Consider the following 15,354-nt stretch of genomic DNA (forward strand, 5'->3'; position numbering starts at 1 on the left):
AAATGAAAGGAGTTAAAAAAAAATATGATAAAATATTATTTGAACTGTTGTTGGATTTCCTAGGAACAAAATCGTTTGATGCTTTATCTAAATTTAAGACACCTGTAAACTATTTTTTTTAGATAGTTGCGTTGATTATTTAACGAAATATATTTTAACGTTTACTATATCCATTTAAAAGCCAAAAAATAAGTAAAAACGCCTAACCTCTCATTCATAGAAAAAACATCTTACTAATTTCAACCGTACAGTTTGTTCACGGTTACTTTACCTCTAGATTGATTTTATTTAATTTTTTAATTTTTTATACTGCCAATTAAATAATTTATAAAATGTTCACAGATATTTTACCTCTAATTTTTAAATTTTTTAAAATTATTAAAAAAAAATATTTATACTGCCAAATAAATAATAAAATAAAAAAAACTAAAGGTAAAATAACTGTGAACAGACTGATATCACCTGCGAACATGCAATAGATTTTTTCAATCAAAGCAAAAATACAATTTCTTTGAGTAATGTAATATAGTTGTCAATTATGGGCCGAATGGTGAATGATACACAATTTATTTATTAACTTAATTTAAGTGATAACTTAAATCAGTAAAAACATGTAAATGCCATATTCTTCTCCATTTTTGTTGAGGTATCAATAAAAATGTAGATAAATGACTCCTTAGTGGAATAAATATTAAATTGGTGAACAAAAATATGGATAACGTCTAAATATTACAGGCCAGATATCCTATAAATGCCATATTCTTCTCCATTTTTGTTGAGGTATCAATAAAAATATAGATAAATGACTCCTCAGTGGAATAAATGTTAAATTTGTGAACAAAAATATGGATAACGTCTAAATATTACAGGCCAGATATCCTATAAATGCCATATTCTTCTCCATTTTTGTTGAGGTATCAATAAAAATATAGATAAATGACTCCTTAGTGGAATAAATGTTAAATTTGTGAAAAAAAAATATGGATAACGTCTAAATATTACAGAATAGATATCCTATAAATGCCATATTCTTCTCCAATTTTGTTGAGGTATCAATAAAAATTTAGATAAATGACTCCTTAGTGGAATAAATGTTAAATGTGTGACCAAAAATATGGATAACTTCTAAATATTACAGGCCAGATATCCTATAAATGCCATATTCTTCTTCATTTTTGTCAACATATCAATGAAAATCTTGAGAAAATAACTCTGAAGTGAAACAAATAAAAAATATGGGTATTTATTGATTTGGTGTTTAATTTGTAGAACTCCATTTTAATTTATGTATTAAACGAATGTCATTCGTTTGATAATGCCCTAACAAGGTGAAACAATTGTCACAGTTTAATTTTTATGTGTTTTTGTTAATAAAATACAACTTAGTAGACTCAAAAAATTTGTGTTTGATTTATAATTAATACACAAAAAATAAAAAATAAAAATATGTGAATATAAATTCGGACAAAGTCTAAATAATATGCACTGAGGCAAAACTTGATGATTTTATTTTTTCCAGATAGCTTCTCTCCAAAGGTACAAAATTCAATTAACAGGGGACATGATGGAAATCTCCGTCGACAGGTTTACTGATAGCAGCTCATACAATGAATTCAATTTAAGTCATGGCTTGTATGAAGTATAATACAGAAGGCACTGGCATATAACAAAAGACCGTATGATGCTCGTAGGTACTTCAACAAGAGAGCGTATTACACTTCATATTACGAAAGTCATACAATGATACTTCATTAAAGATTACAAGGACACTTGCATAGTAATTGCGTTCTGTGCATTCACACATGCTGAGTTCTGTGCTATGAGTACTAGCGGTGTAAAATTCACGTAGATTAGTTTGAGGGTTCGTGAAATATTAAGTATTTAAAAGGGTTTCGTCGCTAATTTTTTTAAAGAACCGTCGTGGTTTAAAGCATTTTGATGGATTCATGTAGTTATGTTAATTTCGTGGTGCAACCTGAATAAAGTCTGATTTTATCAAGTTCAGAAGAAAATGTTGGTATGAAGAAAATGTAAATTATGTACCTACTCTAAATGAAGACATTATTTTCAATTTGAACTCAAGTTTTGAGATTTTCCGACAAAAATATAATAAATTAGTAATTTAACAAATACTAGACACTACAATAAAAAAATCATTTTTATCTTCATTATTCAAACCCTTATTCGCAACCAATGGTGCATAGGGCACTGCATCATATAAATGCAGTGTTATCTTGATCATCAACACAAGAAAAAAAGGTGATCAGCCCTCCGCTTCAGGTACCAGTCCAGGGTAATATTGAATAAATATCAGAATGAGAAACTCTCTTATATTTATTTGACCCCCCCACCCACTGGGAATCGAACCCGGGACCTCCAGTATGGTAGCCGAGCATGTTGACCATTAAACTACGGAGGAGACTATATATTATACATACTTAATTCCATTTATTCAATTGTCCGCCTTCGTAGAGTAATGGTCAGCAAGCTCGGCTACCGCCCTGGAGGTCCCAGGTTCGATTCCCAGGGGGGGTCAAATAAATATAAGTGATTTTTTCAATCTAATATTTATTCAATATTACCCTGGACTGGTACCTGAAGCGGAAGGCTGATCACCTTTCCTTCGTGCGTTAACGATCAAGATACCACTGTGTTTATAATGCAGTGGCCTATGCACCATTGGGGTGCGGAAAAGGGTTTGAATGAATAATTCAATTGAAAGAAAGCACAAAACTATGGAGCACAGAGCTTAAGGGTTGTTTGGCATTTAACATGTATTTTGCTTACTTCGTTATATTGACGTAAGTTTTTTATGAAAGCTTTCATATAAACATAGAGAGCAATTGGTCTAATGGCCGACCCTACCTTGTCACGTTGAATTACCTTAACGGGTTAGTTCAGTGGAGGAAAGTTAGTTCAAGGGGAACATGGACTGTCTCGAAAGCAAATACATAAGTATTTTTGTATTATTTTTTGACATTTCAATAAAGATGAAGAAAAATATGGAAGTCAGGGCATTTACGGGGCTAACGACCGTCACAGACTGGTTTAAAAGATCACTTTATACACGTGTAACATTCACCAATTCTACCCATGATTAACAACCACACTACTCAAATTCTTGGAAGTTCTATATATATGATCCAATTTCGAAATATTCTAATAAAAGCACTAGAATTTTGAACACCGTTGAATTGAGTAGAAACTCTTTATTTTATTATTAGATTAAAACCAATATTTTTAGCTTTTCCACTTTTTTATTTGACCAGCGACCGGGTTTCGTCGTTACCGACATCATCAAACCAGTCTGATGATGTCAATAACGACGAAACCCGGTCGCTGGTCAAATAAAAAAGTGGAAAAGCTAAAAATATTGGTTTTAATCTAATAATAAATTAAAAATGCAATTCCATCACGAAGTGTCAGTGGATAATATAAATCTATTAGAAACTCTTTAATTTGTGGAAATGTTGTAAAGTTTTTTTTATTCATATTTTTATGAATTTCTACTGACGATTATTTAAAAAATTAAACGCTTGAATAATAACAATTATTGGGTTTTATTGCATTACACACGACCGGCTTTAAAAACTACAGATTTTTTCAATAACAGGTGATTACAAAAACTGAGTGGTTAAAACTACATATTACAATAAGCGGTTTTAAACAAGTGTTTAATTTTTAAAATAATAAACATGTCATTCCACAAAGTAAATCCGGAATCAAAAAATAATATAATTTCTTTTGCATGAAAATAGTGAAGTTTATAACTTTTGTATTAATAATTTAACATATTTCTATGCTGTTGTGGTTATTATTGAAATTATGCAAGGCTGAGATAAGTATTATCGATAAAATTAAGGAAGGTGTGTTGAGATGGTTTGGGCATGTGAATCGAATGAGTGAAAAAAGAAAAATGAAACGAATTCAAAGGCTAATGTAGTTAAAAATGGAAGCAAAAGAAGATAGAAGATTATTTGTCACTATCAAGCGTTTCAAATATTTGATTGTGGTCAGAATGATTGGCGGGTACGTATGAGAAGATGCACGAGGCGAAGTATTTTTGCTAAGACAAGGTGGTGTGGCGTTCTATTCTCTCTGCCTAAGAAATGATGATAGTTTAGTTTTTTAAGGTTTTGAAGACTGCAAAAGGGTGAAACGTATCTAAGGTAGAAAACCTTCCCCTTCGCAGTCATCCAAGTCTACCAACGCTCATTTATATCACTCTGCTTTTCACATTTCACAGAGTTTAATGTAAAAATACATTAAATATTCATCCCTTTGGTAAGGGGTAGTCGACGGTATTTCCCGCAGAAAACACTGCGATGTCTCGTTGCCTAAAGATGCGGAACAGAGACGAAAAGAATTTGTGAATTATTTAGCGAATCTGGGGTTGCCAGGTAGACTTTTAAACGGGAATTAAATATTTTGCAACCGGTGAGAATAATTGATTTCACTTCCGGTAAAGTAAATCTTTCAAAGAGCGAAATAACAACGAAAAACGTAGAACGAAGAAAAGGAAATAATAGGTATTTTCGGTTGGATGAAATATTCGGATTGAAGCCGAAACGAGGCAGGAATAAAACAGCTCTATAAAACATATGTGGTGAGTCAATTTTTTTTTAATTTGGAGTAAATTGCGTGAATAAAATTAAATGAAAGTAACTTTAAACATAGAGAAGAAATTCACTAACGAATAGGTTTGTGCGTGGTTTGGCCTAGAATATATTTATTAATGAATTATGCGAAATAATGGTAACTTTAAACAAACATTGGAAATCCACTCACGAGTAGATGTGCGAGCGTTTTTGCTTAGAATTTTCACTCATGAATTACATGAAATTATAGTAAGTTTAAAAGTAAAGAGGAAGTTCACTCACGAGGAGGAATATGTTATAATACTTATAATGTTGAAGGCTAAGTAGGACCATGATAAGCAGTGTTGCATAAACCATAGCTAAATTTCAATCACTTGGACGTTTGGTGATTTAAAAGAAAATACTACTACTGGGAGGCGATTATGATGTCACAAGAAATAAGTTCCCGCATTTGCTTCCACACCGGATATTGTTTAAGGTATACAACGTACTAATCAAAGTGCTATCTTCTTCACACAAGTACCTGACGGGCATCTATCTCTTTTTTCGTACACTGTTTTGTGTTGTTCATCTCTCTAGTGGACGAATTGAGAAAAAAGACGAATATGCCCTGGTACTGCATGTGTTGCGTGTATTACGAAAGTTCAACAGATGGCGCTGCCATTGTGGTCAAACAACTCTTTTCAATATAAAGTGTGTTTTTACATGTCTCAGGTAGAAACGCAAGTCACATGCTATTAGAAAAAATTGCGCACATTCGAGTGTGACAGTGATTGTCCTAACGAAGAGACGGGTACATCTCGAAACCGGTGACATAAAAATCTCGGTGAGTATACTATTATTACTAACATTTTTGTAAAAAAATAAGTGAGTAAAAAGTAACAAACCATAACGTAAATGCTTTAAATATTAATAATATTGAGAATGTTTGCAATTTTATTTGTACAGGTTGTTTTTGCCTTAAGGTGTAGACTTCCTTAAATGACGAAGGTTTAATTGAAATCCCAAAATGCAGTAAATTAAATAATCAATTCTGATTAACTCACCCCTGTCAATCAGCTCCAGTCAGTCGGAATCAATTCTGCTTCCAATCAGGTAATATATATTTCAGGAACGAGCGACGCCAGAGAATCTGAAAATAAAACATATTTATGAAACAGATAACACATTGAATGAAATGGTGAAATATTTTTTTAACTAACCACGCTGCTCCTCCGCAAGGTTAGGCAGAGTAAAAAGAACGTCATACCACTCAGTATTGGAAAACAATTTTCGCCTCTTCCACGTTCGTATATCTCCTCATTCACACCCGCCGATTATTCTGACTCCTGACCATGATCACTCTCAAATATTTGAAATACTTGAAAGCTTTTGTTTAGAAGATAACTTTTTTTATGTATACGAACCGGATTATTTAACATACTGGAAACGCCTGAAAACATGATTTTCATATTTTTATGCAGCTTATAATTTGACAAGATTATTTTATTCACAACATTTTGAATGTGTCCAAAAACTTGTTCACAAATCTGGGTTTCTCTGCTAAGAAGTAATTTTATTATTTTTTAAAATCTGCACATGAGATTTATAATATACGTAGGATTTCTAAAAATTTAAGTAGTGTGGTTGTCAATCATGGGTAGAATGGTGAATATCACACGTGTATAAAGTGATCTTTTCAATCAGCAAATTGACGAGTCGTAAGCCCTGTAGATATCAAGACTTCCATATTCTTTTTCATCTACGTTAAGATGAAAATATATTCTTTTGTTTATTGGTAATTGTGTAACGTTTTATTAAATAATCTATCCAATTTTATTTGGACGGTATCTTATCAACTTACATGGTAGTGGAACTCTATTAAGGGTATGACTTTACAGAAACCATCATATACGTGATCAGTGGGGGTGGGGGTGGTTATGGGGGTTGGGGGATGGGGGATGGTTGTGATAGAATAACCCGAGAGCTGGTTTTGTAGAAAGGTCAAGATACCACCTTAACATTATTGAAAAACCGTTTGTAGAAGATTTTAATCAGCTATCAGCGTGTTTCTCGACAAAATGCAAAGAAACAAAACTACGCTTGGTCACTTCCATAAAACGTAATTCATTTTCCTGTAAAAATATACAGTAAAAACGTACATATTGGAGCAACTATTACGAGATTAATAAAATAAGTTTTTTTGTTGACATTTCAACATAGATGAAGAAAAAATGGGGATTCGGACCTCATATACAAATTAAGAGTTTCTGCTCAGTAAAAAGCTTCTCACACCTCTCCAAAAGATGTCTTTGATGAAATTCTAGTGATCAATTCAAGCACTGCATTTCGAATTTGAACCAAATATATAAAAGTTCCAAAAAGAAAAAAAATAGATGAAGAAGAAAATGGAATTCTGGGCATTTACATTTGAATGTAAAAAATCATTCCTAATTGGAGGTAATCCGAATTTATGAAGATTTATTTGGATAAATGATGGATTTGGATTTGGAGTTTGAACAAAGGTGTTCAAACTGATAAATCAATTGTTTTTTTATATGATAGAAGATCAAAGTTTGAGCATTCTAGAGCTTATGACATTAATTTGGGTCATTTAAGTGAGCAGAGTGATCACACACTTGTGTGAAATGATCACTCGAAAATTTAAAGTGATCACGTAAATGATATTATACAGCATTTGGTAGACAAGATTTTATGTGCACGTTATGAGTTATATGAATTTTTACAAAGCACAGTTCCATCGAGAAATGTCTGTAGAAATTTGAATGAAGGAAATAATTTCATATAACATAAGAAACGTAAGAAACCTATGAGAATAATTCATATTTATGATAACCCACCTCGTGAAATATGAAAATAGTTTTCAGTTTTCTAATTTCAGTTTTCAGCTTTCAGTAGGGGTAATAAGTAATACGGCTTCGTCGCATCTGCAGTATGCATTATGTAAATTGTTCGGGGATGTGTGGTAGCAGTGTTCAAGTTAATTCAATGGTACATGGAGGTAGCGTAACTTTCCCCGTGGTCAGGGTGATATTAACCGAAGGCTCCATACACCAACACATCCCGACTCGACGATTCAAGGATGTCAACCTAGGATGATCCATTAGCGAAATGAAAGCCACAAGTCACCGGGTTGTAAGTTCGTTAACGACTACACTAATTTGAAATATTGAATTAAATAACTAACTAAACATCACGCCAATCCCCGTAGGAGTAGGCAGAGAGAAAAGAACGCTACACCACTCTGTCTTTGCAAACATTATTTGCCTCTTCTAACGAAAATTACGTTTTTCAAGTAATGATCTTGTCAATATTACTAATATTAAATGCATTTAAATATACTTTGTGGTTAGGCATTTTTACTTTTTTTTTACAAAATTTTTAGTAATATTAGTATATAATCACTCACCGAGATTTTTATGTCTACCGGTTTCGAGACGTACCCATCTCTTCGTCCGGACAATCACTACCACAGCATGCAAACAATACTACACTTTACTACCATAGCACTATTTACACATTTTGTGTGGTTTTCAGTGTGTAAATAGTGCTATGGTACTGAAGGGTAGTATTGTTTGCATGCTGTGGTAGTGATTCTTCCGACGAAAGGACGGGTACGTCTCGAAACCAGTAGACAAAAAATCTCGGTGAGTGGTTAAATACTAATATTACTAACAATTTTGTAAATAAATAAATAAGTAAAAATGTTATAATCAATCTGTCGCTCAATCAAGGGTATAGCACTTATTTTTTTTTAAATAAAAATGTTATTTTGACATACATGTCAAATTATATTAGATATTTTGACAAGCGCTGATTTTTGACATACATGTCAAACGAGTCACGTATTAAAATATCGATAAAATCTTAACTTTTACCCGTGTCAAAAAGATCAATTAAAATAGGCTTGATTTTATCAGAGAAAATAAATAAATTAGTCCATTTTAATAAAAGTGTTATATGGAAAACACATATTTTTCTTTAAATCGATTGTGACACGTGTAACAGAGTAAAACACCATTACGGTGTTTGAAAATTATGCTGAATGCATTAAAACACGTGTCACAATAGATTTCAATAAATAGTGGTATTTACTAGGTGAAACTTAAATTTAAAATGCATAAGTTTTACCACAAAGTGACTGCCGGAGCGATATATGAAATAAAATAAATTAGATGAAGAAGAATATGGGAGCCTGGGCATTTACGGGACTTACGACCGTATAGGCTGGTTAAAGTGATCATTTTAAACAGGTGTAACATTTACCAATTCTACCAATGATTGACATCCACACTACTCAAATTCAAGGAATTTCTATTTATATAATTCAAATTCGAAACATAGTGCTTGAATTCACTGGATTTTTACAACAGACATCTATGGTGAGAAAAAAGAAGTTTTTTTTAACACCTAAAGCGCGATGGCCTCAAACAAAACGCGCCCAGCGGTGGTGGGTCTGATCTGACCCAGTACAGAAATCGCCTTTTAGGCGTTTTTCGTCGGGTTTTTATATTTTATATATTATTCAAAATAGCCTACATAGCAATAGGATAATGTGTCATAAGTTTTGTATGAGAATTTTCAAGTTTTTGATAGGTTTGAAATTAAATTATCCAAGCGCATCATCCAAACGCGACCGCGCGCTGCGGCTCACTACCACAGACTAACTAATTTATATACTCACTACTACCGCGGAGCATGTCACACGCGCATGTAGCATGGTTGGCAATGAAGCAGTGATTGTAAACATTTTAATTTTTACTGAATTCAAATAATTTGTGTTTTTAATTTTATAACTATATTTTAAGTCAACATCATAACAGATAGAATTATTAACAAAATGCAAGTAAGTAATTATCTTCAAATATAAAATGTGGCAGTTAGCTCCAAAAACCACAAAATGATTCTAGGATTTTGAGTTAATATTTCAAGATAAATTTTTGTCCATAATGCAATTAAAATTCATTTTAAATACAGCGAAAATATTTAAATTTTCATTGAAAAATATATACGGAATTGCCCAAAATGGTGTAAATATTCATTTAAAGTTCGCCATTTCTTACATAAACATTTTGCGGGTTTTAGAAATTATGAATACAATTTTGTACGAAACCAAATAAAACTAATTATTATAAAATTTTTATATACAAGTTCGTTAGACATAATAGGTATGATATTCAATTTTATTATTGACCAATAAATTATTACCAAAAAATAAGAGGACAATCGGTACTTTTCTTGTTGAAATCGATGTTTTTATCACTTACTGACATTTCTTATAAAACCACGTTTTCCGTTGCACTTTCAAATTCTGAATCTAAGATTTTTGAATTCTAAATCACTGTCATCTGCACTATTCTCTCACTTTTCTTTCACTTTTAGAACTGTCCAAAAGTCGTTCAATCTCGTCATGAGATAATTATTTTTTTCCTGCCATTGTGGTAAAGTGTCGAAAAGATTTAAAAAAAAATAAAACTAGAAATCGTTCAAATATAAAACAGTTTATTGTGAAGGTCTGTGTTTTGTAATATTAATATTTTTTAAATGTAGATTTACCTTATAGTCTATATTTATGATATTTAATCCGTCATACAAGTAAACAAATAAATCAGTTAAAAACAAATATAAAAAAAAACAATAAACGGAAACAATCGCCAAAGATTGACAATGTATGCTTTTGTTTTTGGGATTTCAAAATCACGGCAGACGGCACACTAACACATTGATAGCGAACAACTGACCTTACTCAATATGATTTTTGATATTTTATTCGTTCTTTTTTTTTAACTCAATTTGTAGGTAATTTTTTGAAGAACGATTACACTCAAGGAAAACGACGTAAACAAATTACCTATTACGTAATCAATAATTTTCCGCGATGGTGGGTCTGACCAGACCCACCATCGCAGAGGAGGTGTTAATGGAGCAGAAATTATTTCATTTGTATGTGAGGTTCGAATCCTGAAATATAATCACAAACATGAGAAACGCCAGAAAATATCTTTTTCATTTTATTTTTATTTTTAAGCTGATAATTTGGCCATTTAATTTATTTAAACATTTTGAGTGTGTTTAAATACTTGTTAACAAATCTGGATTATCTCCAATTAAGGGTTATTTTATAAATATTTTTTTTTATAGGTATTCAAAGTTGAGATGTTTTTTTTTAATCCTTATTGGAGATAATTCAGATTTGTGAACAAGTATTTGGACACACTCAAATGTTGTTAAATAAATAAGATTAAAAAACTGTGTAAATTATCACAAGAAACCGCTTTTTAAATTGTTTTTTTTTTATATTATATTTTACCGAAATACCCTATCTTTCTGTACCGCGTAAGGGACGTTGCCATATATCTTGATATTTGGGGCAAGTCGTCTCATCTTTGCACTAAAGATTCAGTGTTTAACTGGGCGTGGAGTCGACTAGAGGGTTAAACGCTCGGTTTCACGCGCCTAGATCCAATCGAGCGTCAAATTATTATTATCATACTAAATATTACATTACACATTCTGTTGGAAGGATATATTGTTGAGACGTAGCGAGTAGGGGTGGCTTGAAGGGTAGCTGTTCATCTAGCATAAAAGTTTTGGTGTTGATATGAACAACGAAGCGTAGAATGTTTTGCTTTCTTTGTGTAAAATTGATCAAAACATATTGATAACTATCAACGATAGGTCAAAGACCTTTTGTAGAAAGAATCTTTTAAAAATACAATGGGGGGAGATTGGCTGTCCAAACTCAAAACACAGTAAGGGAAATTTTTTATGTAGTACGTTTTTTTTGCATTTTTGGCTAAGTAGATTCTACCTAGTCCAAAAATGTTTGGACAGCCGAGATGTTTGTACACACAGTCAACTAAAGTGTACAACATATCAAATCCATATTTTTTCTTTGTTATTGTCCAAATACTTGTTCACAAATCTGTATTATCTCCAATTAAAGGAGTAATTTTTCATATTATTTTTTGACATCTCATCAAAAATGAAGAAGAATATGGAGGTATGGGCATTTACGAGGCTGACGACCGTCTTATATTCTTCTTCATCTCTGATGAGATGTCAAAAAAGTAGTATGAAAAATAACTTCTATAATTAAAGGTAATCCAGATTTGTGAACTAGTAATTGGACACACTCAAAATGTTGTACAGCAAATCCACATTTTTATTCATCAATGTCGAGACTTTTGAAATCATTATAGTTTTTAACATTTTGAGTGTGTAAATAAATTATCTGGTCAAATTAAAAGCTAAAAAAATAAATATGAAATTGATATCTGGCGTTTCTCATGTGTGTGATTATAATCCAGGATTCGGACCTCACATACTAATAAAAGAGTTTCTGCTCAGTAAAAAGCTTCTTTTCATCTCACCAATAGATGTTTCTAATGAAATTCTAGCGACTCAAGAATAACGTTTCTAAATTGGTTCATAATATAGAACTTCCAAATCAAAGAATTTGATGAGTGTGGTTGTCAATAATGGGTAGAATTGGTGAATGTTAAACGTGTGTAAAGTGATCACTTAAACCAGCCTATGACGATCGTCAGCCCCGTAAATGCCCAGACTTCCATATTCTTCATCATATTTGATGAGATGTCAAAAAATAATATTTTTTTATGTTTTTATTTATAATTTTATATTTAATTAACGCAAAACTTACTTAAATTACGTCTTCAACCCTTCTTTGATCCTTATTTACACCCAATGGTGTATAAAACACCACATCGAGCAGTGTTATCTTCTTCATCTTTGTTGAGATATCTAAATAATAGAATGAGCGTCTCAAGTCGTGGTAGGAGAAGAGAACAGGGAAGCATAAATGTAAACTAACTAACTAACTAACCATCACGCTGCTTCCCCGCAGGGGTAGGCAGAGAGAATAAAACGCCACACCACTCTGTCTTTGAAAACATTCTTCGCCTCTTCCACGTTCATGCATCTCCTCATACATACCCGCCGATTGTTACGACTCCTAACCTGACCACTTTCAAGTATTTGGCATACCTGATCGTGTCATGTTTTTCTCGGTCTTCCTCTGCCCCTTTTTAAGCATAAATGTGACGGGTTAATTCATCCAACGCGTTGGTGTGCACATTGCTAATATCGCAAGAAACTCCGTACGTGTAAAGGCAGAAAGGTCTCAAATTGAAAAGAATTTATAAAAAAATAAAATGACACTTTTCGTTCGATTTTAAACCTTACATGGAAAGTTAACCCTTTAACTACGATATACTTGTAAAGTGGGTAGGATTAAAGTTGAGTATAACTGGGTAGGGAACTGGGTTCTGAAGTTAGTCTTCTGGACCAAACTTCATCACAGTTTAAGCGCCTTAGGCTTCTCGGCGGAGTCTCTTTACCCGGAGTTTCTCAAACTTTCCACGTCAATATTCACGGAATTTAACAGTTTAACGAACCGTGGTTTGTGACGTAACATGACGTCATGCATCACCTATCTCCCTAACCGACGGAATTTAATGTATGGCAGGCAGACTCTCGATTTAGCGGGTCCCGGTTAAACGAGATTTTTACAAAGAACTCGGGAAATATAACTAACTAACTAACTAACTATCACGCCGCTTCCCCGCAGGGGTAGGCAGAGAGAATAGAGCGCCACACCACTCTGTCTTTGAAAACATTCCTCGCCTCTTCCACGTTCATTCATCTCCTCATACATACCCGCCGATTATTACGACTCCTAACCTGACCACTTTCAAGTATTTGGCATACCTGATCGTGCCATGTTTTTCTCGGTCTTCCTCTGCTCCTTTTTCCAATTACATTCGCCTCATAAATTTGTTTTACCGATCTTTCCTCACTCATTCGTTCTACCATCTCAACACACCTTTCTTAATTTTATCGATAATGCTTATCTCAGCTTTGCATTCCTTCCTTATTTCACTGTTCGAAGATCTTTTTTTTATCATACATCGTTTCGTCGCATATTCTTCTGAGAGATCACATTTCGACTGCATTCAGTCTACTTTCATCCTTCTTTTGCCAACTCCATGTTTCGCTTCCGTACATTAGAGTTGGAACCAGGGCTCCGTTGTGCACTGCCAGTTCAGCTTCCGCTGATAGGTTTTTATTTGCTATAACTGATATAACTGATAAAACTGCTATAACTTTAAGCCCTCTGGGCGTTTGTGTGAATAAATAAATAAATACTACTACTACTACTACTACCATCACGCCGTTTCTTCGCAAGGATAGGCAGAGGATGGAACGCCACACTCTTCTGTCCTGACACACACTCCTCGCCTCCTTCACATCCATACATCTAGTCATACATGCCCGACGATTACGCAGACTTTTGACACCGCCAGATTTTAGGTTCTGATTGATCTGATCGTGCCTTTTTCTTTTTCGGTCGTCCACGTTCGGTTTTCCCTCTCACATTCGCCACATATATTTTCTTAGTCATTCTCTCGTTATCCATTCGCTCCACATGTCCATACCACCGCAAAGAACTCTTACTAATCTTTTCAATTATTCCTCGTTCAGCCTTACATTCCTTTCTTATATCTTCGTTTTTAATTCTGTCATACAATAATTTTCCACATATTCGTCTGAGGGATCGCATTTCAACAGCGTTCACTCTGCTTTCATCCTCGTTCTGCTTCATTGTCGTTTCTTTGATTACATGTAAGTTTTGGCTCAATAACCTGTATCAAAAACCTCGTCCAAAAAAACATAAAAGTCTGAAAAAATCAGATTTTATTACAAATGTTTCTTCAAATCTTTTCAATTATTTTATCAAATCTTTTCAATTATTCCTCGTTCTGCCTTACATACCTTTCTTATATCTTCGTTTTTAAATAAATAAATAAATAAATTTGTGAACAAGAGTTTGGAACAGAGTGAATGGTGCACTAAACTCAGTTTTAGCAAATAAAAATCTATCAGCGGAAGCTAAACTGGCAGTACACAATGGAGTTCTGGTTCCAACCCATATGTATGGAAGCGAAGCATGGAGTTGGCAAAAGAAGGATGAAAACAGACTGAATGCAGTCGAAATACGATCCCTCAGACGAATGTGTGGCAAAACGATGTTTGATAGATGTTCGAATGATGAAATAAGGAAAGAATGTAAGTCTGAGATAAGCATTATCGATAAAATTAAGAAAGGTGTGTTGAGATGGTTTGGACATGTGGAGCGTATGAGTGAAGAAAAAACGGTTAAACAAATTTATGAGGCGAATGTAGTCGGAAAAAGAAGCAGAGGACGACCGATGAAAACTTGGCACTATCAGGTATGTCAAATACTTGAAAGCGGCCGGGTCAGGTCGTAATAATCGTCGAGTATGTATGAGGAGATGCATGAATGTAGAAGAGGCAAAGAATGTTTGCAAAGACAGATTGGTGTGGCGTTCGATTCTCTCTGCCTACCCCTGCGGGGAAGCAGCGTGATGGTTAGTTAGTTGGTAAATTTGTGAACAAGAGTTTGGACCTGCCCAAAATGTTGTTAACCTCATTCTTTCATCCAAAAATTTACGCACACAGCACTAATCGCAGGGTAAAGCTCGTACGTGTAAAAGCGGCTAATGGTTGTGAAGGTTTTGAAACGCACGTATGTGGAGAGATGGAAAATGGCTTTGCAAACATATTCTTAGTCACGCATGGGCAGTGTTGCACATAACTGTTGTTAGCAAATCAGTGGGCCGAAAAGAGTTTTGCCTAAATGGCATGACATTATCTAAATTGGCGTATGTGGTATACGAAAAGCAAACATACTCACGATACACTTCGATTACTT

The 15,354-nt window shown here is 33.5% G+C and overlaps 1 protein-coding gene across 1 annotated transcript in view; it reads right to left on the minus strand.

Moving 5' to 3' along the window:
- The window catches only part of LOC148304113 (leucine-rich repeats and immunoglobulin-like domains protein 1), a gene marked incomplete at its 3' end in the record, with an annotated part of 617,685 nt that overhangs the window by 63,092 nt on the left and 539,239 nt on the right, over positions 1-15,354 (minus strand). The window contains exon 7 of the mRNA XM_088268824.1: positions 5,645-5,730. The remainder of the gene's footprint in view (positions 1-5,644; positions 5,731-15,354) is intronic.

Source organism: Brachycentrus maculatus, unplaced genomic scaffold (genome assembly GCF_059751285.1).
Source record: "Brachycentrus maculatus isolate JH-2025_06_01 unplaced genomic scaffold, ASM5975128v1 h1tg000332l, whole genome shotgun sequence".
Taxonomy (NCBI): Eukaryota; Metazoa; Arthropoda; class Insecta; order Trichoptera; family Brachycentridae; genus Brachycentrus; species Brachycentrus maculatus.